This window comes from Dermacentor variabilis, chromosome 6 (genome assembly GCF_050947875.1).
Source record: "Dermacentor variabilis isolate Ectoservices chromosome 6, ASM5094787v1, whole genome shotgun sequence".
Taxonomy (NCBI): domain Eukaryota; kingdom Metazoa; phylum Arthropoda; class Arachnida; order Ixodida; family Ixodidae; genus Dermacentor; species Dermacentor variabilis.
Window position 1 is genome coordinate 82,685,270 of NC_134573.1, and position 24,040 is coordinate 82,709,309.

The 24,040-nt window shown below is 46.8% G+C and overlaps 1 protein-coding gene across 2 annotated transcripts in view; it reads right to left on the bottom strand.

The window, feature by feature from the left end:
- Nucleotides 1-24,040, bottom strand: part of LOC142584898 (uncharacterized) — a 116,723-nt gene that overhangs the window by 52,411 nt on the left and 40,272 nt on the right. The window contains exons 7-14 of one of the 2 annotated variants that reach the window (XM_075695229.1): nt 23,134-23,241; nt 18,575-18,694; nt 13,354-13,479; nt 9,923-10,027; nt 7,959-8,051; nt 6,457-6,553; nt 4,464-4,574; nt 2,458-2,563 (exon numbers count right to left, since the gene is read on the bottom strand). The gene's annotated coding sequence lies outside the window, so the exon portion shown is untranslated. The remainder of the gene's footprint in view (nt 1-2,457; nt 2,564-4,463; nt 4,575-6,456; nt 6,554-7,958; nt 8,052-9,922; nt 10,028-13,353; nt 13,480-18,574; nt 18,695-23,133; nt 23,242-24,040) is intronic. The other variant, XM_075695230.1, reaches the window with a different exon arrangement.

The following is a 24,040-nucleotide window of genomic DNA, read 5'->3' on the forward strand; positions in this document are numbered from 1 at the left end:
ACCTCCATCGGCCGCGCTAGCTAGTTTTCCGGTGACGAAGGGGACGTGGTGCGATGCCGCGGCGAGGGAGAACGGGGAGCACGACGTTGCGGTGGGGGTGTCAAACTCCTGTCAGACCGCTCTTGCGCTCACCTTCGCGACCTAAAGTAAACGGTCCCCTTCATCCGTCAGGGTTATAAACGGTCTCATTCGCGTGTAACAAAGTGGTGGAGGTGCGGGGTATCGCTCACAACAACGGAACCATCACTGCCGCAGCTTCGTCGAAGCCGTCGACTTGCCGGCCTCCCGCCATCAGCCGTGACCATCTTCGACATGCCAGAAGAAGGAGCCACTCCGAGGGCAGCGCCTAGCAGTCCGCTGCCATACTACCGAGTTCCACCCACCTTCGGAGGCAAAGCGGGGGAAGATGCCGACGAGTGGCTCGTCCACTACAAACGAGTGAGCAAATCCAACGGGTGGGATGCAACCGCTCAGCTCACCAACGTGGTGTTCTCCCTGACCGATACCGCCCTCGTGTGGTACGAGAACCACGAGGACGCGCTTACGACGTGGGAACATTTTGTTGACGAGCTAAAGGCGTGTTTTGGGGACTCAGTCGCCAAAAAGAAGCGTGCGGAGCAGACACTGTCTCAACGGGCGCAGCTACCAGGTGAGACATGCACAACATATATCGAAGAAGTATTAAAGCTGTGCAAGGTGGTCAGTGCTCGCATGTCAGAAGAAGATAAAGTTGGACATCTGCTGAAAGGAGTGGCTGAGGATGTGTATAATTTTCTAATTGGAAAGGAGAGCCTCAGTTCTGTGTCTGACGTCATTCGGCACTGCAGAACTTTTGAAACGCTCAAGATGCGTCGGATTGCGCCAAAGTTTGGTCGATTGGCAAACGTTACGACGGTTGCCAGTGTGGACACGAGTCCTTGCCTTGACCTTCCTTCCACCATCCGACAGATTGTCCGCGAGGAACTTTCCCGCCGCGAGGAGTTGCATTCAACTGCTGACCACCATGGCGTGTACACGTCACGTGAGGCTATGACGACGCCACATTCGGCCCCTTGGCAACCGATGGTTACCGCAGCGGCCGTAGAGTACAGCGCAGCCCCACAGTCGAGGATGACAACACGGCCTCCGACTCCGCGCTATGACCAACGCGCTCAACGCACGCCTACTCGACGCCCGATGTATCGTCGTGACACACGCCACGAACCAACCCACTACACGCGGGAAAATGATAATATCCGCTTCATTGACGAACAACCAAGGTTTCGACCTCTCCCGGTGTGTTATTCCTGCGGTGTCCCGGGTCATATATCGCGGTTTTGCAACCAGCGTATGACCACGTGGTATGGCCAGCCCTCAGAGTTTTCTCGGCCCTCCGAACGGTCACACGGTGCCCCGTGGCCACCACACGTATCATCTGGCGACGAGTATTGGCTCAGCAGCTCCCGGAATCGCTCCCCGGCATCTGACAATATAAGCAAAACAACATTAAGAACGAGTCTTCGTTCCTTCTCAGTGGCGCGGTTTGACGCCCCGCGGCCGTCCACTACTGTTCGACAGCGCCATGTGCTAAACTACCGGCGATGCACAGTCCCCTTCGTCGCGACCGTCAGCAGCAGAACAACCGAACGGCGCACTAGAAATTTATCAAGCGTGACAAGGATCCGTAAGAGAGAGGGCGAAGTCTGGCGTCACTCGGGGCACTCGCGCCGTCAGCGCGCGGAGCGAGATAGCAGCACCCCGGTGCGGCCCCGCAGCCGCTCCGGCCAGCGGTGCCGTGGTCCGTTTACTTTTTTGGCCGATAGTACGTCTATCCAGCGTCGAATGCGAACAGTGCAAGCGTCGCGCATTCTGGCGCCAACCATTTCCTTTTTTTTTTTTTGAATGCGCATAAACAATACAATATTTATATTACTCACTGCCGCGGCCACTGCACTGTGTGGAATGATAACCAAACTGAAAGAAGGCACCGACGGTTTGGCCACATGACTTTTTCGGCCGCCCATGAGGTCACGCCCCGGTGATAACCCAAGACCTAATCTAGCTAAGGCAAGGAAACTGAAGCATTGAATTTTATGTCTTGATACCATTAGCTAATTCATTCGACTACGTCACCAGAGCTCGACGAACCCGAATTTTTCCAAACTAGGGCCTTCCTTCAAAGCACCAGCAGAGCTTCATTGAACCCGTAGGGGCCGGATTCAATGCGAATCGTGTTTAGAAAGACACTACGGGGTTACTTTTGAACAAGCTTAATGTCAACTAATATCGCTCAGTGACGTTTCGCGCTTCAATGAGAATAGGAGCTGCCTGCGTGAGGGATGCCCACAAATGCGAGGACCGCCACAGCGAAACGTCTACCGGTTAGAATGTTAGGTGTTAGGACTTTCTAGGCCCGTCACGTCACGTAGAGCCGAGCTTAGCATCATCAGATATCAAAAACGGACAAGTCAAACTTACGTCTCCTGGAGGACTTGTGTCCTGTCCCGTTCGGTATTTACACTTTGGCGGATCTTCGGTGCAACTCAAGAACGGGAGCTGTTCGCATCCGTCTTGGCCCGCCGGGCTGATCCGCGCCGTAAAGCATGAAAATCGAATAACGTATTCAGAAATATTCGAACTCGTAATCTGCATATCACTTCACAACATATACAAAGTATGAAAGCGCCAGTCAATATCAGAGCTCTTAGGTGCACTACAATTATTGGTTCCCCAATTCATTGCATATATGCATAAACTACAATGTCTGCAAAAATGGTTGTGATGAGTTAGTGGCGAGGAAATTTCCGATTAGGAATACAAGATTTGGGGGCTGGTACGGTGCAGTCTACCTACCTATCTTTTTTATGTGATATGAGTTCTCTAATCACGTTGTCGTCATTGTCGCTGTTCTGCATGTCATGGCCACTGTGAGCGTTGTAACGAAAGAAGTGATCAGAGTTGTTGGTATAAGGAATGACGCTGGAGCGAGCGCTTGGACTAGTAGATTTGTATTCTCCAGAACAAGTCAAAAGAAGTCAAGTCCTCTTGTCGGAACGTTGCTACCAGCGACTTTACTTATTCGACTACAGGTCGACTGATTATTAGTCTTCCTGTGAATTTTTCACATTTTGCTGACAAACAATAATGTGTTCGTAAAACAAACCAATTTACGTTATCATTTAATATTAGCCTATTCGTTCCTATACCTCGTGACACAGCCTTCTATGTACAAATGAAGACGGCGATTAGCTGCAATGCACCACGAAACACAGCCTAACGTTGCGCTCTTTGGTGCATTGCACATACAAGATAGATTGAGGGCGCGAAGGCACTGGCATCGGGCCATAGGTTTGCGTCTAAAGTGACACGAGCAAATCTGTGCAGAGCATCACGTGACCTCTATATCATCGATCAAGATGAACAAGAGCACGACTTCCCTGATCATGCCTTAGCAGATAAATCATGTTCAGTTATTCATGAGAATAATGAACATGAATATTCATGAGAAGAATGAAAAAAGCTTGAAGCTATATCTTGACCGTCATCTATTGGAAGTGGAGTCTTATCGAATGATTAGTTGCTGAGCGCGAAATGCGTAAGTATAATTTTTACAAAGGGGAACGCAGAAAACCTCTGCGGATAGGATACGTGGACAGGAAGGACGCTCTCTCCTGCGTCCTTCCAACCACGTCTCCCTTTTCCGCACCGCTTAATTCTGCGCTCCTGTTTGCCAAAATCATGTCAAACCGACTAGCCCAACAGCTTACTATTCTAAAGTATAACTATACTTGCTTTGCGTTATGCACAGTGCAATTTTTTTATCTCTCGTTCGTAAAGAAAATATATATTTGACACAATTTCTTAGTGATAGTCTGAGAAAACTAACCTCATCCAGAAGTCATCGTCTGTAGATATCAGTGCTGCCTGGCCAACAAGCTTCTTGATAGATATCGAAGCCCGCAGAACTACCCGATCGCTGTCCCCGTGACATCTTTCGCGATTGCAACGATCAGTCAGCGGTCGTGCGCCAACTGATCTCGTACAAATAGGCAGCATAGGTTCCGAAATAATCTTAAATTACAGCGAACATTCCCTTAACTTCGTTGTCTCTATGCTCCAGCTAAGTGCCGAAAATGCGAACGAAATTCTATAGAATAGTTGAGATCATAATGAACTTTCAAAGAGGTGATCGAGCTTTTTGCAATGCCGAAAACGGCCGTAAAGTCTTCGGGCAGCGAATCTTAAATTTAATTGTCCCATTACTACATCGAACCACTTTTTAAATAAGTGCTGCTGTAAGAAAAGCAATTAGCTATATCACCTTACATATTTTCTTTCGAACATTTCCAAATGCATTCTCTTAAAGAACCTGTAGTTTCGCAAATTTTAAAACGACGTTTAAAGAATCCCGTCGCACCCAGTGAGTCAGGCAGTGCCAACACTACACTACCAAATCTGACAATGTCAAAGCCATGGCTACCTACCACGTGACCGTCCCCTCGGTTCTACGGCATGGGCGCTACTTTGACCATTGTTCGGCGGCTTCCACAACGCAACGGCTGCTCGCTCGCGTGTTACCCGAGCTTTCCGGCCACCTTTGTCCCAACGATGCGAGAGGATGCGAAAGTAGAGAGGAAAAAACAGTGAAATGTACTTGACGGGTCTTGCAGAGTCACTCGTAATAAACAGGTTTATTATGTCAATGTGACAGCAAGCCTTTATTGCGCCTGCAGGTTCGGTTCAACCAGTTCCATGCAATAATTACCAGAGGGAACTGTGGCTCCAGTGTCTACGGGACCTGCAAGCGGGTAGGTTCAGCCAGCCTAGGACTGGTGGTATGATACGGGACTGATACGTGGATTTGCGTAAACGTCGTCCTTCTGGATTAAAACGGCCTCGTGACATTTTCAACAAGGCACTGCATTACAAATAACGAACTAGTTGTATTAAAATTGCGGGACTGCAGTATTTGAACACAGAACCTCTAGCACATATGCGGGATATTGAAACCCTCATGCCGCGCACGCATGCATGGATAAACGACGTAGAACACTTCTGAACTTCGCGCGGGCAAGCCAGCGCTTCGAAACATTTGGCCACGTCGACGGGCTGAACCACTGCAATTACTAGCATAATATGCATGTTCGCAGGCAGAGTCTTCTGTATTTAGAAAGACATATATTGCTTCGAAATTCAGGACAATAACGTGACTCAATGCGCAAAAAACTGCCTGAAGAACATCGGAATCCACAAGCACGAAGATCCGTTCAAATCTATCTACTACCCATCCCATGATGGCTGAGGGGTCGCAGCGACAGAATTCCCTCTAGAAATTATTGTAAGAAACTCAATGGTTCAGCTAAACGGCCATTTCCTAACAAGCAAACTGTTTCAACGGTGAAGTAAGCTATAACATCCGCATTCAATTTTCCGTGGAAAACACTACGTACATTCCGTGTTTCTTTTATTATTTCTTACACCTATACAAATAGATGAGAACCAAAGATTTTACAATCCCACGCGCTAGAATGCCTCCGCTGAAGTGCACCACAATATTTTTCTGTTCGTGATTAAAATTAACTTAAGAGTACATATGTATAGGATGCCACAACACGGCTGAAAGACACGGGAAACAACTTTAGGCAAATATATGTATGTGCTGCATGAGAGAGAAGAGAGGGGAAATTGTTTCACATAGCAGTGAAATACCTGATGACCGCAGCTTAACTGTCTAGTGCATGGTTCATGCCCGAAAATTGGCCAGCAGTGTGGGCAAAGCGAAGAAGATACGGAATGATGACAAAGGTATAGTGTTGAAGACAGATTGCCCTCAGGCCCCTGAGCATTGTGATGATGCGCTTCTTTCTCTTCTGTTCTCAACAGATTGCAAGGGAAAACAGTGCACAGAGCTGATACGTGTGCTTGCATAAGCTGCTTTGCGAATGCTCTTTGAGATCAGTACCAACGCATAAAGCGACGAATTTCGCTGCGCCTGCAACGTTGCGGGAGCAAATCCTCCTACCTCACGTATACTAGGCACGCCGTTAATCCTGACCAATCAGCTCGCCAGACTACAATGTGCCTTATCTGCATGCCCGCTGTTTCGTGCTAGAAGCTGTCGACCTACGAAAGCCAGCTTTCCAACCTCACATAGCAATCAATTTGAATAAAGCGTAGCGCGACGCGGGGGACATTGACGAGCGAACTAAGGAATGCCCCACAGCGCTTTTTTTCTCTTCAAAGTTCAAAGAGCACTGCGTGTCGGTCGTTCCTTCATGCGTGCATGTCCCTATTTCCTGCCACCCTTCATTCCAATTCAATATGGCTGCCCAATGGTACCACTATGGCCACACTAGTAAACCCAATAACGCGCCACAGCCGTATGGACCAATATGTTTTTGCTACCTCTGACGTCAGGCGAAGCCAACATCTGCAGCTAAGTGTCGTTAATTTCAAAGGCAACCCCGCACAACTTACGGCTCCCAGCAGGCGCCTCCTTCTGCTCCGGGTCGCGTCGCTTGTTTTCGGTGCACCGCTGCTAGCTTCTGTCTTACCAGTCTTTCCCCGACTCTGCCTGAAGAGCAAAACAGGGCAAAAAAGAAGTGACGAATTACGCGGGCATGTGGGTAATTGTAACAAAGAAACGTAGTTTTCTTCCAACGCGAGGCAGACTCCATTCCAAGAAAGTCAGGATGGCTTACTGCATCAGTAATGCCTCGTAATCACAGTGCAATTTATTAATTATGTCAGCTAAGTTAAGAAATGACCGTTTTTTCTTGCTTTCATAATATGCTGACTTCAGCAATGTCGTCGTAAGTAGCCACACTCAGTTTATTTAACAGAAATATAGTAATAAAAAAATTGAATGTTCAGTTTACGCCAACCCCCTCTCACGTCTTAAGTAGTCAAACGTCTAGTGTACAACCGGTCTGCAAGAAATCAGTGATACTGAAATACGCGTGAAACAAAGTACTAGCAGAATATCTAAACGACATATGAAAGCGTTTATGAGCTGCTTTGTTAAATGTTATTACTAGGAATGTTCGAGAACCTTTCGTGGACCTACAGGATCATGCTGAAACGAAACTGGTTATGTATTTTTCGTATTAGCTTGAAGACATTATTCACGTGCTGATTGGCTAATACGAGGCATTGCAGCGCGCAATGTGCAAAATGCTGTAAGTTAATTTCATGAACCCTAGCAGAGTGTCGGTGTCGGCCAGTTGGCGATTCATGATTTTGCGAAGGGAAAGGCTTCGTGTTGCGCCTTTCTTCAAGTCTCGTACTTTGCTTGCGGTAACTTCCCAAAATGCATGAACCACGCTGGCTGACACTGACCGTAAAGATTAAATTTCCCTATACAATGAATTCGATTAACTTAAACATGCTCCCATTTTGTACCAATTTATTGAAGTAAAACTTTCACTGTCGGACGCAATCGCTCGTTGTTTGCGGAGGTTTAAAACGGCAAACTACATTTACAGTTACCTTATTACTAACCCGAGTCTTTCAGGTACGTCACATTGCAGCAAAAGTTATTCGGCGACATTCGTTTAGTTTAGTCTGGTTGTATAGCTACGTTGCGGCGTTTAGCCAGTCGTTCGGCGCGCTGTTCGTCTGTTTCCTGGGCGATTCTTCCTCTTCATCTCGTTCCGATGTCGATCCTAGGCCTCCTGCTACTTATCAGAATTGTAGCCGTCCATACTGCCGCCTCAACTGTGGTTGCGGCGCACGCGAGCAATGTAACGAGGAACACGGTGTGACGTCATGTGCCTCCTCGGAGCATAGCCAGGGCGAAATCACAAGTTCGCGGCCAGTAAAGCTTTAGCTTTAAAACAAATTAGCCCGTACAGACGCCTTGTGAGCAAGATGTCCCTAAACTCCGTGGAACGCTCTATATGTCGGGTCCGACAATTCAAAGTTCTAGAGGAAAGACACCAACGATGACAAGGGCTAAGTCATTACTAGCAATTTTTTACCTGACAAGGGTGTAAGTCTTGGGCGCCGTTCTGAGTAGAACAGGTACTCGCTGCTCGCTCCGGTATCGCCCGATCGTCTCAACGGCCTTTGAACTAAAGAGTGAAACATGAAAACAAGAAACCGTCAAGGTCACAATATTTACAACTTTCAAACTCTTGAAAACTGTCGAACACATGTGAAACAACTTGTAGAAGGAGCGACTTGCACTGATTGTTTAAGCCAATGTGTGAAGACCGGGAGTTGAAGCTCTAACATGTTATCCGGAGAACCACCGAACAACTTGCTATGTTGCACCTAGCGAAACTGATGCAAGTTCCACCTAGCGAAACTACTCTATTAAAGCACTGCATGACAGCCATTTCCAAAAATGGCACTGTCGAGCTCACTGCACGTCAGCTACCTAGAATGCTTGTTCTCGCCTCCGGCAATGAGAAATCCCTGTCACTTCTACAGTCATTACTGATCGCTCGCGTGTTGCCTGACCGTTTTGATGGCCTTGGTGCACATGCTTGGAGAGGGAAGAGAACGACCATGAAACTTGCTTGACGCTTTCGAAACTCCTTGACAATCTGCTATATTTATTACGTAGCAAACTGATATCCACCAAACAATGAGGAGCAACTAGAGCAACCTTATTTTGGGGGATGTTCGCTCGGTAAAGCTGCATGCTCACGATACATTAGTTTGCTTAAACATTGCCCTTCGTAGATGTCCAAATTGAACATTTTATGCAGCCGACGACGTTCTCGTGTTTTTTTTTCTCCTTCTATTTATACAGATTTCAATGGATCCTCGATCCAACGTCTCAGTGCTTCTCACAGGGTAATGTGACGTCAAATGCAGCATTCCGATAACCCATCGGCCATTTTCACGGGAAATAAATAGTGTGAAGTAAATATTTTTTTTCCTTCTAAGCGATTCCCCCACTATCCAGCGCTCAAACCTGTGCTGCTTTCGCAAGGTACTTCAAACAAAGTCATCAAGCGCTCGTCGGCGGCTGTCTCACTGTCGCGTGAGGCAAACAAATCGCTCGCTAACATGCGTCTGCCGAGGTACCGACTAGCATTGTAGGAAATCAAAGGCTTGCGCGTTTCACTAGCTTGACTTGTAAATTCCGATATGGGGAGTGACGATCAAAAACACGTGCGCAACACACGAAGCTGCAAAGCCCGTAACATTACTGGGCATGCGCAGTGCTTTATCACGGGCATGCGGTGCATCTACTTAAAGCGGCGTGTTCCATTCATCGTCCTGATGATAAAAAAAACGAACAGGAGTGCTGCATGCAGGAGGAGGTGTGACGGCTTATTGTATCGAATCTCCTTCTCACCTCTCAACGACACAGATGCCTAGATAATCGTGGACCGAATTAGCTCGGCTATGCCAGGATATACCATACGTAGCGAAAGCTAAGGCTTGGTTGCCCTTGGTTAATCTTGATTGCAAGTCCAGGTTAGTCTGGTTGTATAGCTACGTTGGGGCGTTTAGCCAATCGTTCGGCGCGCTGTTCGTCTGTTTCCTGGGCGATTCGTTTCCTCTTCATCTCTTTTCGATGTCGATTCTAGGCTTCCTGCTGCTTATCAGAATTATAGCCGTCCATACTGCCGCCTCAACTGTGGTTGCGGCACACGCGAGCTCTCCTTTTCAATCTTGCGACATGTTATCAGGCATGCGACGCAGCTGGCGAAGCGAGTGGAGGCGAACGCAACGACGAGGAACGCAATGTGGCGAGGAACACGGTGTGACGTCATGTGCCTCCTCGAAGCACGGCCACGGCGAAATCGCAAGTTCGCGGCTAGTAAAGCTTTCGCTTGAAAACAAATTAGCCGGTACAGACGCCTTGTGAGCAAGATATCCCTAAACTGCGTGGAACGCTCACTATATGTCGGGTCCGACAATGCAAAGTTCTAGAGGAAAGACGCCAACGATGACAAGGGCTAACTCATTGCTAGCAATTTTTTACCTAACAATGGTGTAAGTCTTGGGCGCCGTTCTGAGTAGAACAGGTACTCGCTGCTCGCTCCAGTATTGCCCGATCGTCTCAACGGCCTTTGAACTAGAGTGAAACCTGAAAACAAGAAACCGTCAAGGTCACAATATTTGCATCCAACGCTGCCAGAGTTCACTAAACGCAACAATGGGAAAGAGAAAAAAAATGGATAGGAATACTGCGCCAGTAAGCACGACTACAGGTTCCCGACGCATTAGTTTGTTCGTGAAAACTTAGGCGTCAAGACACGGACACAAGAAACGGGAGGCGAACAACACAGGACTCTATGCGGTTCATCTCATTCGTCTTGCGTTTGTCTGCACGCCAAACTTCTAAATCGAAGCTTTGAAGCCAAAATTTTTGCAGTGAAGCTGTTTATGGTTAATCTTCCGTGAAATTTTCATGTGCGCGAGCAAATATAGGTTCTCAAAATTGCAGCGAAATTGCTTCATTCTATGCAAACCACTTCATTCTACCTGCATATGCATCTTCAGCAAATTAGTTATCAATATGCATCATTTTCAAGATTACTCGACTCTCAGGTAGCTAATAAATCGTCCTCAAACATTTACCGCTATGAAACCGGCATCGGCCATGCCTACCCTCACAACGCCCTATGTTTGCCGTTGTTCTTTGCTCGCACTCACCTCGTTTCCTTCCGATCACTCGGGGAGGCGGCACCACGCGTGTATATATAAAAAAACACAAATACAAGCTGCCGTTCTCCATTTTGAATGTTTCTTGTTGTCATGGCGAGCCCGCATATCGTGCGCACTCCCGAGGAGCCGCGCTCCTACGAAGAGCGACGACAACAAAGACCGATCGGTGGCGCGATCGGTGGCGGCTGGCGGTAAACGCCACAGATGAAGTCCACCGATCTTGAACAAGTGTGTGCGTGTGTGTGCGTATGTGTGTGCATGTGTGTGTGTGTGTGTGTGTGTGTGTGTGTGTGTGTGTGTGTGTGTGTGTGTGTGTGTGTGTGTGTGTGTGTGTGTGTGTGTGTGTGTGTGTGTGTGTGTGTGCGTGTGTGTGTGTGTGTGTGTGTGTGTGTGTGTGTGTGCGTGTGTGTGTGTGTGCGTGCGTGCGTGTGTGTGTGTGTGTGTGTGTGTGTGTGCGTGTGTGTGTGTGTGCGTGCGTGCGTGCGTGCGTGTTTGGGATGACCGCCGTCATCGCTCAACAGAAATAATGCTGATACCCTTCATCTAAATTCTGTGTCACATCTATGTCGTGTGCCAACAGCATTGCACTGCCACCTTCGCAGCAGTGCAATGTGCGTGCTTTTCTTTTTTATTCGATAGCAATTATATGGACCCTCCATGCACATTTCAGCCATCGCCGTCGGCGCCGCCGTGAGGTTCCGTATGAGTGAAAGCGCGTGGGGTGAGCCGGCGAACGCGGTTTATTCTCGCGTGCTCGAGCGAGGAACGCGGCCCGGAGGCGTGCCTTCTCCTGTAGCGCCCGAGGCAGGGCGGTGAGGCGAGCGAGGTGGGGCGTTCTGATTTGACATTTGAATGTTGACAGCGATTTTCCGCGCTCATCGAGCGAGATATGCTCTTGTTTACCTGTGCGTGCGTGACACTGTGCTGGTTAATTCAGTTAAAACACGTTGACGGGCAAGTTGTTTTGAATCCATGATAAAATGTGCAAGCGCGACTGTACCGCGACGTAGCAAGAAGCAGACGCAAAAAGACAGGCGGTCTCCATGTGACTGTTTTTTCTGCGTCCTCGTCGAGTCACGCTTATGCATTCTATCATTGTTAATTTAGTTAGTTAGCGAATGTTAGCTTATATGGCTGATAAAACTAGTCTCCGTACTTCGTACAGCTATCTACTAATTTACTATCGCAATCGGTGTTTTGCCTCTCGGGCGGAAATGCGAATTTTTTTTCTGAGATCATGTTATACCAATTAACCCACCTTTCTGTATGCGCATACAGATAGATTCTCACTAGCGGCAAAAACGCACGCGGCATGCTGCGGGTAGCAGAAAGCGTGCGGCAGAAAAGAGCCAAGCGGCTACTTTTTCCCGACGAGAAGGGAATGGGTCTTGTAGATATCTTTCGCGCGTGACCGCTTGCCGCAGGCTGTATTGTGGCTTATCTCAGCTGCAATACAGCCGGCGGCAAGTGGCCTACCGCGAGAAGTATCTGCAACAACCGCAATACAGCCCATAGCGAACTACTTGCCGCAGCGGCAGAGACGCCCACAAGTGTGGATGTGCCAATGCTGGTGCGTTCTGCCACCTGCGGCATGTTGCGAACGGTTTTATCGCGAGAGCGTTAAGGAGCGCATGTCGCAGAAAAGCCGGTGTCGGCGGCGTTGGCCGTGAGCGAAAAATCCTGGAAAGCAATTCATAAATAAAAACAACTTGCAAGATGGGCTGGGTGGGAATTGAACCAGGGTCTCCGGAGTGTGAGACGGAGACGCTACCACTCAGCCATGAGTTCGATGGTCCAAAGCGGGACAAATGCGCCTCTAGTGAATGCCGTGTTGCCTTAGAAACGCGCCGTTGAAAGTTATACTGCGGTTTTTATCAGTAATTGCGAGCATGTAAATTACAGAAGCCACAGTTAAACGAGTAGCGAAGTACGTTTCCGCTACATTTCTTCTGTGCTTGGCGCACAAGCAGAGTCATCTTGCTGCAAACAAAGACCTCCTCCTCGCAATGTACGGCGCTACCCCGACAGGTGGCGCGCCACTCGCCCGCTTCTCCCATTCGTCTCGTTTGAGCGCATTGGGGTCATGCGGGGACCGGTGCGAGGATGCCCCAATAGCCTTGCATTCAACAAGTTTTCTCGCTTTCTTCCTTTCCAACTTCAAGCGTGCGTCACTCGAACCCTCGTGTTTAGGTGACACGGCTCCTCTTTCCGCTCACAGCGCGATTCCTAGGTGCAGCGTCCGATGCGGGATGCCTCTGACGTGATCGCTGCGCTGTAGCGCGTCTGGTAGGAAAACATCCCCTGCGATGTGTGTCGTGCTGCTGCCGCGGAGTCATGCGCCTGCGTGGCGCTCCCAAGCGATATAGAGGACGATCCCATCGAGGCGTCAGCCCCATAATCACGTCCGCCTTCATGGCGCGTCGCGACCCGGCTGTCCGTGCCGATCACAACGTTTGGCTCGCGTATATCGTTTCTCCCTCCGAAACACCCGAGTTCTTCGGTTCGTTCCGCTTGCTCAGGCGCACGTTTCCTCTTTGTGTGACTCAAGAGCATGCCGAGCGAATGAGTCGGCGGCGCGAACGGGGTGCGATAACGCTATCGTGTTCCACTCTTGAAGGCAAAGCTTAAGCGTCCTCCAATTTTTACTGCTATTGTATACCTTAACACTCGCTGTGGAACCGTTCTGTGCTGTTGTCAGTTCTGTTCTGTTGTCAGTCAGTTCCTAGGTGATCACGACAAACGTACCATTCTTAGCGGGGTCTTAGCTCCCTTGGATCATGGAGTCTTCGGTATCCTACTGTAGGCTTTGTACGCCGTCGCCGTTCGCTTAGGGCTGGGCGCCTACGTTCCGCGAAGAAGTTCTCTGGAAGCCTGCAGTTTCGCAAACAGTAAATCGTGTCTTTTCACGAAATTCACCGAAACCACGCTGAACAAAAGAAAATTATTTGCACCACGTTCAATTCAAGCGCGAAGCACTTGCCACGGTACCCTAATGGTTCTAACGTTGCGGCGCTGAGCTCGGAGTCGCGGTTTAAATATAGTGCTCTTTGGCAAGATGGTGGCGCATAATGCATGATAATGGTGACGCTGCCATCACATCACTAACAAACCCCATTAAAACAATAACGAAACGAAAGGTACTGTTAGAAAACGCTTTCCTAACATAAATTTGGCAATCCAATTATGTACAGCACCGCCAAACAGCGCCAAATAGGAAGGTTCAGCGCTTCGCAATGGAGTCGAACCCTGCCCGAAGTTTTGAATTTCAAGGATAAATGAGAAAAAGTGGATTCTCCATTGAAGACTGGTATTACTGAAAATAAAACTAGAAAGTGTCTCCTAAGAATAGTCGGGCTGCAACTCTCACGTCTCGAACCACATAAAACGGTCTAGACCTCTCTCGTCCTTCAAAGCCAAGCAGTCGTGGACGTGTATACCGGATATCTGAAATACGAGTATCGTTAATGCCAGAGTAGATTACAGAGCGATGAACTAAAACGCACCAAGGACGACCTAAGCTAACACCCTCTTCAAGCAACAGATAGATGACGCACCATTCCGGAATCATTACGTCAGTATAAACTCATGCAGGTGTAAGGTCACGGTGCGCATGCGCATGCCACCGCGGAAGTGGCCTTAGCTACCGGTATTCTCACTCGGTTGACGCCACATGTACATACATTGTAATGCGTTAGCCTTCTTATGGTACCTCACGTACTGTACGGGGGCTATGCATATATGTATGTACATATGAATGAATCTACGTATCTATGTGTTGTTTCTGTCTAACCGTTTTCTTTAACCGACGTGGCTCGCTGGGTAGACTGCGGTCGAATGGGCAGCACGTCGAGCTGCTGTGCCGGGCTAATGTGTTCAAATGTATTCAAATGTATCAAATTTATTCGGCGTCCTCATCAATCACCCAGCTATCACTAGTGGCGCAAATGGCGCCAGCCGCCATGATGTCTGAGTACTGCGTTTCAATCGCTGAGCGGTGTACAGAGAACTATTCGCCTCTCACAGCTCAAAAGCAAAAAGAAATAACAGTCGTGAGATTGGATTGTTTCTTAGTTCTCGACAACCTGCCACTTTCGGAGGGTAAACCTAATGCATCAAGAAATCTGCCAGTCATTCATTATAACGCTCCAACAGCCACAAATTACGCTCTTGTCTGGAATCAAAACCTTACGAGCTGGATCATGAAGTCAGGTTCTCATGTAAATAATTTCATGAAAAGTGTCACCGTGAGCTGATGCAATTCCCCTATCGCATGTAAGTGCGTTCGTCTTTTCTGTGCGTGTTAAACATCACAGCATGGCCCGTCGGTTTCGGCAGGAAGTACATATATTGTTTTCAGGGGAGCTTGAAAGTGCTGCATTATAAGTTCTACTTTAATATTTCAACGTATCATCCATTGCGCCAAAACACGTTCACAATACTTTGGCGTTCAATTAACTTGGGCTGTTTGGGTGCAGAAGGCACGATACAGCGATGTCACGAGAAATGCCCCCCCCCCCCCTAGCAAATGACCAGCTTGTTTTCTACTCGGCAGAACCACTTTTCGATTTCCAGAGCACACACTCTACGTAATCTCTTTCTGGTATGTGCGTCTTTTTACTATTTATTTCACCAGCAGCACCAACACCTGACATTGAATGTCTTGCGCTAATGTTCCCGACCATGGTGCGTCTGTTTTGTCATTCCACTTGGTCGGTATGGACGACAGCAAGGCTTCCATTCCATATATGTGTTCCTTGGTTCTCAGTTTCGCTAGCACTGTATTTCGCAGAGTGCAAATTAAACCTTGAAGTTGCGAGTCGAAACTTGTGTCATCATCTTGCTAGTTGCGTCATTTGCACTGTTTTCAGTATGGACTGCGCAACCCGATAGTGGCATAAAATGTTAGCATGCGTAGCAGGGTGGTGCAAGTATACATTCACCACCTTCACTTGAAGGCTGGCAGCGCGGAAGCTGTGCGCGTACGGCCAAAAGTAATATCACTGTGATGCGAGCCTGAAATTGCAAGGACCAGAAATTTGGCGACCTTCTGGGTAAGCTACCTTGCATAACATGGACATGGCACGGGGGCCAGAATCTACTTCGTCCAACGGCGCATTTGAACGCGGTGTAAGAGGGACGTTCCGAAAATAAGAGTTTCATCATTTATTTTCACATGGAAACTTTATTGCAAAATAAATACCCCATGGCATCATGAACTACACACCTGCCACTATGTTTCCACATAGTGGACACCGATATTCAGACAGTTGTCGTAGCGTGCGATCAGTTTGAAGAAACCGTTGTTTCTCGGTGCCCTGCTTTGGAAGGCCTGACGCATAACCTCTTCCCCATAGCCAATCCGTAGGCGTTCATGGATGACGGGCACACTAGTCCCACGTGCCCGTTCATATCGGACAACAGAAGCACTTCCCATTGGCGGCCAAGTTATCAGAAGACGACAGTCTGCCATCGTCATTTGTACTCGAATAACCTGAGGCACGTCGGTATGCTGCTACTCTCTTCTTTGGCGCTCTGTGCATGCGTCATTCCTCCTCCGCTACGCTCTTTCCATGGGACCAGTCACAGGCGTGGACTCTCATGGCGATTGTTTCACAGGGTGCACCATCTTCCATTTCCAAAAAAAATGACGGAACTTACTTTCGGAAAGTCCCTCGTAATGCCTGTTACATACCCTCATGACTTCGTAAAGACTCTGGCCTCCTATATAATTTTCCTAGTAGTAGCTCAAGCAATCAGTGTTCAGGGAAAGCCTCTGTGTTTGTCGTATAATGCACTTTCACTGACTAGTTCCTGCCTTTAACCTTACCAAATTGATGCCCTATAGTGCGCATATAAAAATATTCTCTTGAACCTAATTTTGTTGCACTGGCTTATATAATCGTGTCTTTGCTGCTCCCATGCGTTTCCTAGCTGAGTGCTTAGAACATGTTAATAACTGTGAATGCAAAATGCTTGAAAGCAAGTTTTTAAGCAATATTATAAAATGTACTACCCAGCGAGCCCTTCAAAGTACCATACTCAAAATTTATTGAAAAAGCCGGGGAAAGTTTTTTTTCACGACATCCTGTCGATTCTAAGAACTTAAGCAGCTAGACTTGACTAGTGCAATTGTTGGACTGCTAGAAGGCATTACAGTGTCCTCAAAGCGACATACTCAGGACATCCTCAGATGTTTTTATGCTGTCTGGGATCGTATTTTAGCAGGAATGTGGCATAAAAGAGTCGCAAAAGGAGGCTTTCTTCTCGCGATAGTGTTTCGCCATTTCTTTCTGGCAGGGCCTCGACAAACAAAGGAGTAGATATGCGTATTATTCTGATTAAATATATTTTTGTAAGGTGTTCCCGGATTCCGATGCTCATTATAGCAATGCTTCGACAAATTGTAACTCACTGTATACTCAAGCAAGTAACTTGTCAGGAAAGCGCAAGCGTCGAAACGCACTCTTCGTGCTCGGTAAAGTTGATGCAGCAGACAGCTTCCACTGCTCGTGCTCATTAAAACTTGCTGCTGTGGAACAATTATGACAGCGCTCACTCGATTCGAAATGAAATCTCACCTTTCGCGTGCAATTTCCTGCCACGTTTGATAGTACTGAGACATTGCCCAAATCCACTTCAAAACTCATTTTTCTGGTCTTGAGTCCCCTACATTTGCTCATCGTTGCTCCTGCACTACCCCCAGTAAAAATGGCTGTGGTATGTTAGTGCCGCAGAAATCAATCCCAGATTAGGAATACCAGATTTGGGGGTTGGTACAATAGAGTTCACCAGCTATATTTTTATGTGCTGGCTATTCTCTTACATCATTTGAAGCCCTTCAGCTGTAGGATTGTGGGCCAGCTATAGCGGCATTAAATGCTGTCACGGCGGCATAACTCGGCATTGTGGTTATTCTGCAGATATAGCGAATATGTGCGTTGGAAGGAAGAAAGTGACCAGAGTTGTTGGAATAACGAACGATTCAACATTCAGCATTCCCTATATGAACATCTATACAAATAGATGAAATTCCTACAGTAAAATGCGGCCGCTGTCGCCATAGTTAAGGAGTGCACCGCAACTTTTCCTGTTCAACATTCAACATTGCCTATATGAACATCTATGCTGCTGCAAACTAGGGAGACCAATTTTACGAAAATCTATATATGTGCTGCACGAGAGAGAAGGGGAGGGGAGAGGTTTGAAATAGTAGTTGAGAAAGACGTGCCGACCGTACCGTAACTGTTAGTGCCCGGTTGATGCCTGAAAATTGGCCAGCAGTGCGTGGGTACGGAATATTGACAAAGGTACCGTTCAAGACAAAGACCAGCCCCTGTGCGTTATGATGGCCACAGGGGCCATCACAGGGGCCTTTGGAATGAAAGCACTGCACGTGGCTGATAGCCTTACTTGCATAAGCTAGTTAGAGAACGCGACGGGAGCTCAGTAGAAACGCATAAAGCGACAAATTCCGCTGCGCCTGCAGCATTGCGCGTGCAAGTCCTGCTACGTCACGTATGTACATTAGACACGCTGTCAACCCTGGTCCTGTCGTTTGTGTTCTTCCTGAGTCCTGGTCTTCTGCGCCTTGCCTTTACTACTGCAAGCATGAACCAACTATAGCCTAAGCAAGAGCTTTACTTAGGCAACAAAATTTTCCAGGCTACAATGTACCTTATCTGCATGTCCACTGTTTTCATGTCAGGTGCTGTCGAGGTACCAATGGTATACAGATTTGCAGCCTCACATAGCGTATTCAACTAGAATTAAGTGTGGCGCGACTCGGTGACAAGGAATTAACGTCCATGTCCCTATAGCACGCGCTACTTTTCATTCCAATCTGGCAGACCAATAAGACCACCGTGGCCACCTGCTACATATACGTCGTTGCAACCTGTGACGTCCGGGGAAGCCAGCATCGGCAGCAAGGTGTCGTTAATTTCAAAGGCAACCCCGCACAACTTACGGCTCCCAGCAGGCGCCTCCTCCTGCTCCCGGTCGCGTCGCTTGTTTTCGGTGACCCAGTGTCACCTAAGACGCGACGCCGCTGCTCGCTTCGGTCTTACCGATCTTTCCACGGCTGTTCCTGAAGAGCAAAACAGAGCAGAAAGAACATATGTAATAATTAAGAAACACGAACTACGCGGGCATGTGGGTAACTAATATGTCGACGCACGGCAGACTCCATTGCAAGAAAGTCAAGGTGGCTTAGTGTGTTTGTTAGTAAGGCCTCATGAACAGTGCAAATCATTAATAGCATCATTTGTGTTCCGGAGACACTGGGTTTCTTGTAATATGAACTTAAACCCCAAAATCAATAATTTATTGGTTGCAGCCATTACGAGAAAAACTTTCGCCAATACTAACGCAACGAGGCATAGCGAACGTCGCAGTAAGCCATGCATGCTGACATCAGCACAGTCATCATTAGCAGCAAAACTCAGTTTATTGAACTGTAATATGTAGTCATAATAAAATGTAATGTTCAATTTACCCAAAGCTTCGCTTATGTCTCGGGTACATTTCTTGTCATCACGCGCAACAACTGACAGAATTATGCGCCATGTGCAAAATGCTGTGAAGCAACTTCATGTATCACGCTCACTGGCCCCCACCATAAAGAAACTTCTTTCCGCTTTAAACCAATTCGCTTAATAAAAATTTTCATTCGCGTAAACTTAGCTAAGGCGAAATTTCAGTGTAGGACTCACTTGGCACTTCACGAAGGCAGTCAAAATTGCTCTTCGTTTGCGTATCTTTTCGAAGCCTACGAATAAAAATTAAGTACTGCAGCGTGCTTCATGCTGAGTAGAATTTCCGCATCTTTACGGCTAGAGAAACTATGGAAGTGCAGGTTTACAAAGGCCAGCTAATCTTATGTTTACCTGCCTGATGGCTACCTACACCCATAGTCAGGCATGTCGCAGTGTAGGAAAAGTTATTGCGCATGTTTCGTTTAATTACCTTTCTCATATTTAAAGACTGTCGAAGACATTGTGGAACAACTTGTGCTACGACCGACTCGCATTGCTTCTTTAAGCCAACGTGTTAAGCTGCACATGGAGTTTATTTATTCTGTACTGAAGAAGAGCACAAGAACAAGGCCAGCCAGATCGTCTATTCCATGCCTGCTGTGCAACCAGTGGGCCAGCCGGATCGCCAGTGCTTGGCACGAGTGTGAGCCGTTCGGGCAACCAGCTGTTCCTGCTCTGCGTCACCTGCCTCCTCGGTTACGGAGAGACCTTACCCTCGAAACTGTTCAGTGCATCCATTACAAATCTATTTATTTATTTATTTATTTATTTATTTATTTATTTATTTATTTATTTATTTATTTATTTATTTATTTATTTATTTATTTATTTATTTATTTCACATACCCTCAAGCGCCAAGTCATTATAGATGGGATTGGGGTACATGCAAAAACAGTAACAATGATTACTACAAGATGAAGTAATGCAAGCGAAATGTGCCGTGGACAATTCCTTAATGTTCCGTTTGAACAAACAAGGCTCGGCAGAAGAGTGCGCTGTCTTCGATTGACCCGATATCATCAGGAAGGTGGTTGCAGTCATTCGTTGTGTGTGGAATAAATCGATATAAAAACCTGTTTGTGTGAGAAAATGTGCCTGTTACTTTATGACGGTGATCAACTCGAGATTACAGATTAGGTGCTAGAACGAGCTCACTTCTAAGGACACGATAATGAAATACAAATAGGCATGAGCGAAAAGCCTTTCTGCCCAGTGATAAAGATGCTAGACACAAGTTGCTTTTCATAAAAGTTATGCTAAAGTACGATTGTAGTTTGAATGAAATGAGTGGAATTATTCTGAACCATTTCAAGCGAATTAACAAAAGTAGCATTTGATGGGTGCCAAATAGCAGCAGCGTATTCCAACTTAGATCAAACTAACATACGATTTGCGTTATTGATTATGGAGTCGATATGACATTTACAGGATAAGTCAGATGACATAGTTACACCGAAATAACGGTAGGATGAAACTTGTTCTGGCTGGACGTGGTTAAGCACATATGCAGGCACACACACGTCGCGTCTTGTAACAGTCATCAGCCTGCATTTCTTGTGATTTAGTTCCATGAGCACGTTTTTAAACAAAGCGGCGATGTTATTTAGATCAGTCAGTAGAATTTTCTGGTCATTATCACGAATCTCGCGATACATCACACAGTCATCGGCGTATAGGTGAACTGAAGATGACACACAATCGGGAAAGTCAATGTATATGACAATTAATGGACAAACTGGGCCTTGCGGAAGCCCTGATGCTACGTCAAGGTTGAATCATGACCGTTGACAGAAACATACTGCCTGCGTTTGATTAGGAAGCATTCAAGCCAGGTAAGTTTATTATGGTCAAGGTTTAAAGAGGAAAGTTCCTGCATATGCAGCACATGAGTAACTTTATCAAAAGCCTTCGGGCAGTCTAGAAAGGCGCAATCGATTCTGGAATTCAATCTTCCCAATCTTCCGATCAGAAGGGAAGGTACCATGATCAAGCGACTGCTGAAAGAGTTTAGCCAAAAACAAAGATGAGTAATGTTTGGTCTGTTTTAGAAATTGGATTTGGTACTGTCAGTTCCCCAAGACGAAGAAAGCTTTAGCGAATCTTAAGTGTGCTATTCCTGAGTGCTCCTACATGATAGGGAACATCAAAGGATAATCAGGTTGTGACATATATTTAACACTATCAACTCGATAGGAAAAAAAATTGTCCGAAAGAACACTGTTAAACACTGAGGCGCATCGTTCGGGTGGTATAGGCTCATCTTGAGAATCATTAGGAGAAATAACACTGATTTCCGTCACATTTACGCTTCTCCAAAATACTTTAGGATTACCTAATAAGAGGGCTGGGAGAGTGTTAGTAGAGTAATAATATTTGGCGTGACAAAGTGCTGCACAGTAGTCGGCTTCAACGTTGCGATATGCTTCCCAGTGATCTCCTGTTCTTCGTAACTTTGCTCAACGAAACAAGCGCGTTTTTTTTAGTGGAAAGACGCTTTAGCTCTTCGCTAAACAAAGCTGACGCTTTATCGCACTGAATGCGTCTCAGTAGGCATCAAAATGTGTGCGCAGTTCCTGATTAATAATATCAAAATTTGCTTTCTTGTAGTCGCGGATAAATTTCTTTTGTTACGTGTGTCGGTAAAAAGAAATGTTGATATCGAAACGAAGCAGCGGATGGTCGCTAAAACCAGGCAAGTACGTGAGTGTTGAGACGAGATGTGGGTGTGTAAGCAAAATAAGGTCTAATGTACTAGACGTTCCTGCTACAACTCTGGTAGGCTTCGTTACCATCTGCATGATAAAGTATGCACACATGTCTAAGAAATTCTGACAGTGTGACGAGAACTGGTTAAAGTAGTGCAAGTCCATCCGACCACGTGATGTTCGGAAAATAAAGTATCCAAGAAGAATGATTGGTGAGGAAGGATATCGGCTCCGAATAGCATTTACGACATCATGTAAGTCATCAACGAAACGTGACGCGGCGTTGGGAGGGGGAGGGGGGATAGCAGGCTCCTAATACGATTCGACTATTTTTTTTTTATGCTTTAGCAAAATGAATCAAAATATGCGAGCCTGACGAGTGGCAAACGAGAAATCTTCGGTTACAGATAGCTTACAGGACCCGAGTTTTAAAGTAAAGCCTGACAATGAGCGGTCTGCACTTATTTTCCTGATAGAGTCCACCTAAGCTGCGTGTGCTCGTTCACTTGCTTCTGAGGTTAAATTGCTATCAGTGTGTTGTGTTATAAGGCCGATAATCTTTTCGTCACTTTTGCTCCATGATTCGTTATTATGAGTTAGACTGAAGAAAAGGTTGTTGCGGCGAGACCTACAAGCTCACATAGGCTGAAGTTGATGTTTTCTGTCACGTTATATCGCAAATAGATTTCTGCGCGACATGAACAGCATTTTCAATACGGTCAATGGTACCATGTTCTGGCTTCGACTTTTAGCAACCTTTCAGCCATCAAGGAGAACTTATCTACTAGCGATTTCTGTGCCTCCTTGACTTCGCTGATGGCGGTCAACAGATGTTTGAAGTCTTTTAAAAGCTCTAAGATTTCTTTTTGAGAGTTGTCGTCAAGGACAGGATTGGCTTCAATGTCGCCACAGCAAAGCAATTGGAATATTACGAAAAAGCATTCGTCACTCAAATCGCACAACACTTGGGGGCACGGGAGTAGAAGAAGACATCGATTGCTAGAACGTTTACAGCAGAGGCGAGTGGCATTACAGACCTGTATGAAGTGAAATGAACGAATGTCAGCCATGCTGGCTGTAGCACCACTTGTGCCCACCGAAGCCGGACTCTAGTGCGGGGCCACTTATAAGTTCGGACGGAGCTGCTGTTTCTCTCGATGGACCTGTGCCAGTTTGCCAGAGGTTCTAACAACTTTTTCTCTGGAAGACCACCAAGCATTCTCCATAAGGAAGCACTATGACAGCCATTTCCAAAAATGGCAGCGTCGAGCTCACTGCCACTTACCTGAAAAGCTGGTTCTCGTCTCCTGCCATGATACATCCCTGCGGCTTCCAGAGACTTTGCTGATCGCTCCCGTATTGCCCGGCTTTCATGACGACCTTGGTGCACATGCTTCGATAGGGATGAGAAAAGGCACGAAACCTATTTGGTGCTCTCAAAACTCCTTGACTAACAAAGTGACAGATATTCACTATATATTAAGGGATAAGTAGAGTAATTATTTTCCTGGGGGTTGTCACTAGACTGCGACACTTCCAATTCTACTAGACGCACAGTAAGGCCGCATGTTCACGATACACGAGTTTGCTTGAACATTGCCCGTCGTACAATGTCAACACTGAACACTGAATGCAACAGGCCACGTGATCATTTTTTTTTCCTTCAGGCTACACAGATTTCAAAGGATTCTCAATCCAAAATCGCAGTGCTTCTTACGCGGTCATGTGACGTCCGCTACAGCATTCCTTTCATCAATGGGCCCTTTCCACGCGAAAATAATGTGAAGTAGCATTTTCTTTTGCACTTCGGCGCCATTTTACAACTATCGACTAATTATAACCAGCCCTCAAACCTGGGCTGCCTTTGTAAGGTGCTTCAAACCAGATCACTGAACAAACGTTAGTGGCTGCCAAGCCCTTTTGTGTGAGTGGCAAACTCATGTCCTGACAAATCGCGCATATAACCGACGAGCACTGAAGCAAACCAGAGGCTTGCAATGTTTGACTGGCTAGATTCGTAAATTCTGACATGGGAGTGACGATCAAGAACACGTGAGCAGGACACGAAGCTGCGAACCCCGTATTATACCTGCGCATGCGCAGTGGTTTATCGCGGGCCTGGTTAGACGGCGCAGCATTTACCTAAAGCAACGCGTTCCACTGATCGTCGTGATAATAAAGAACAAGGGCGC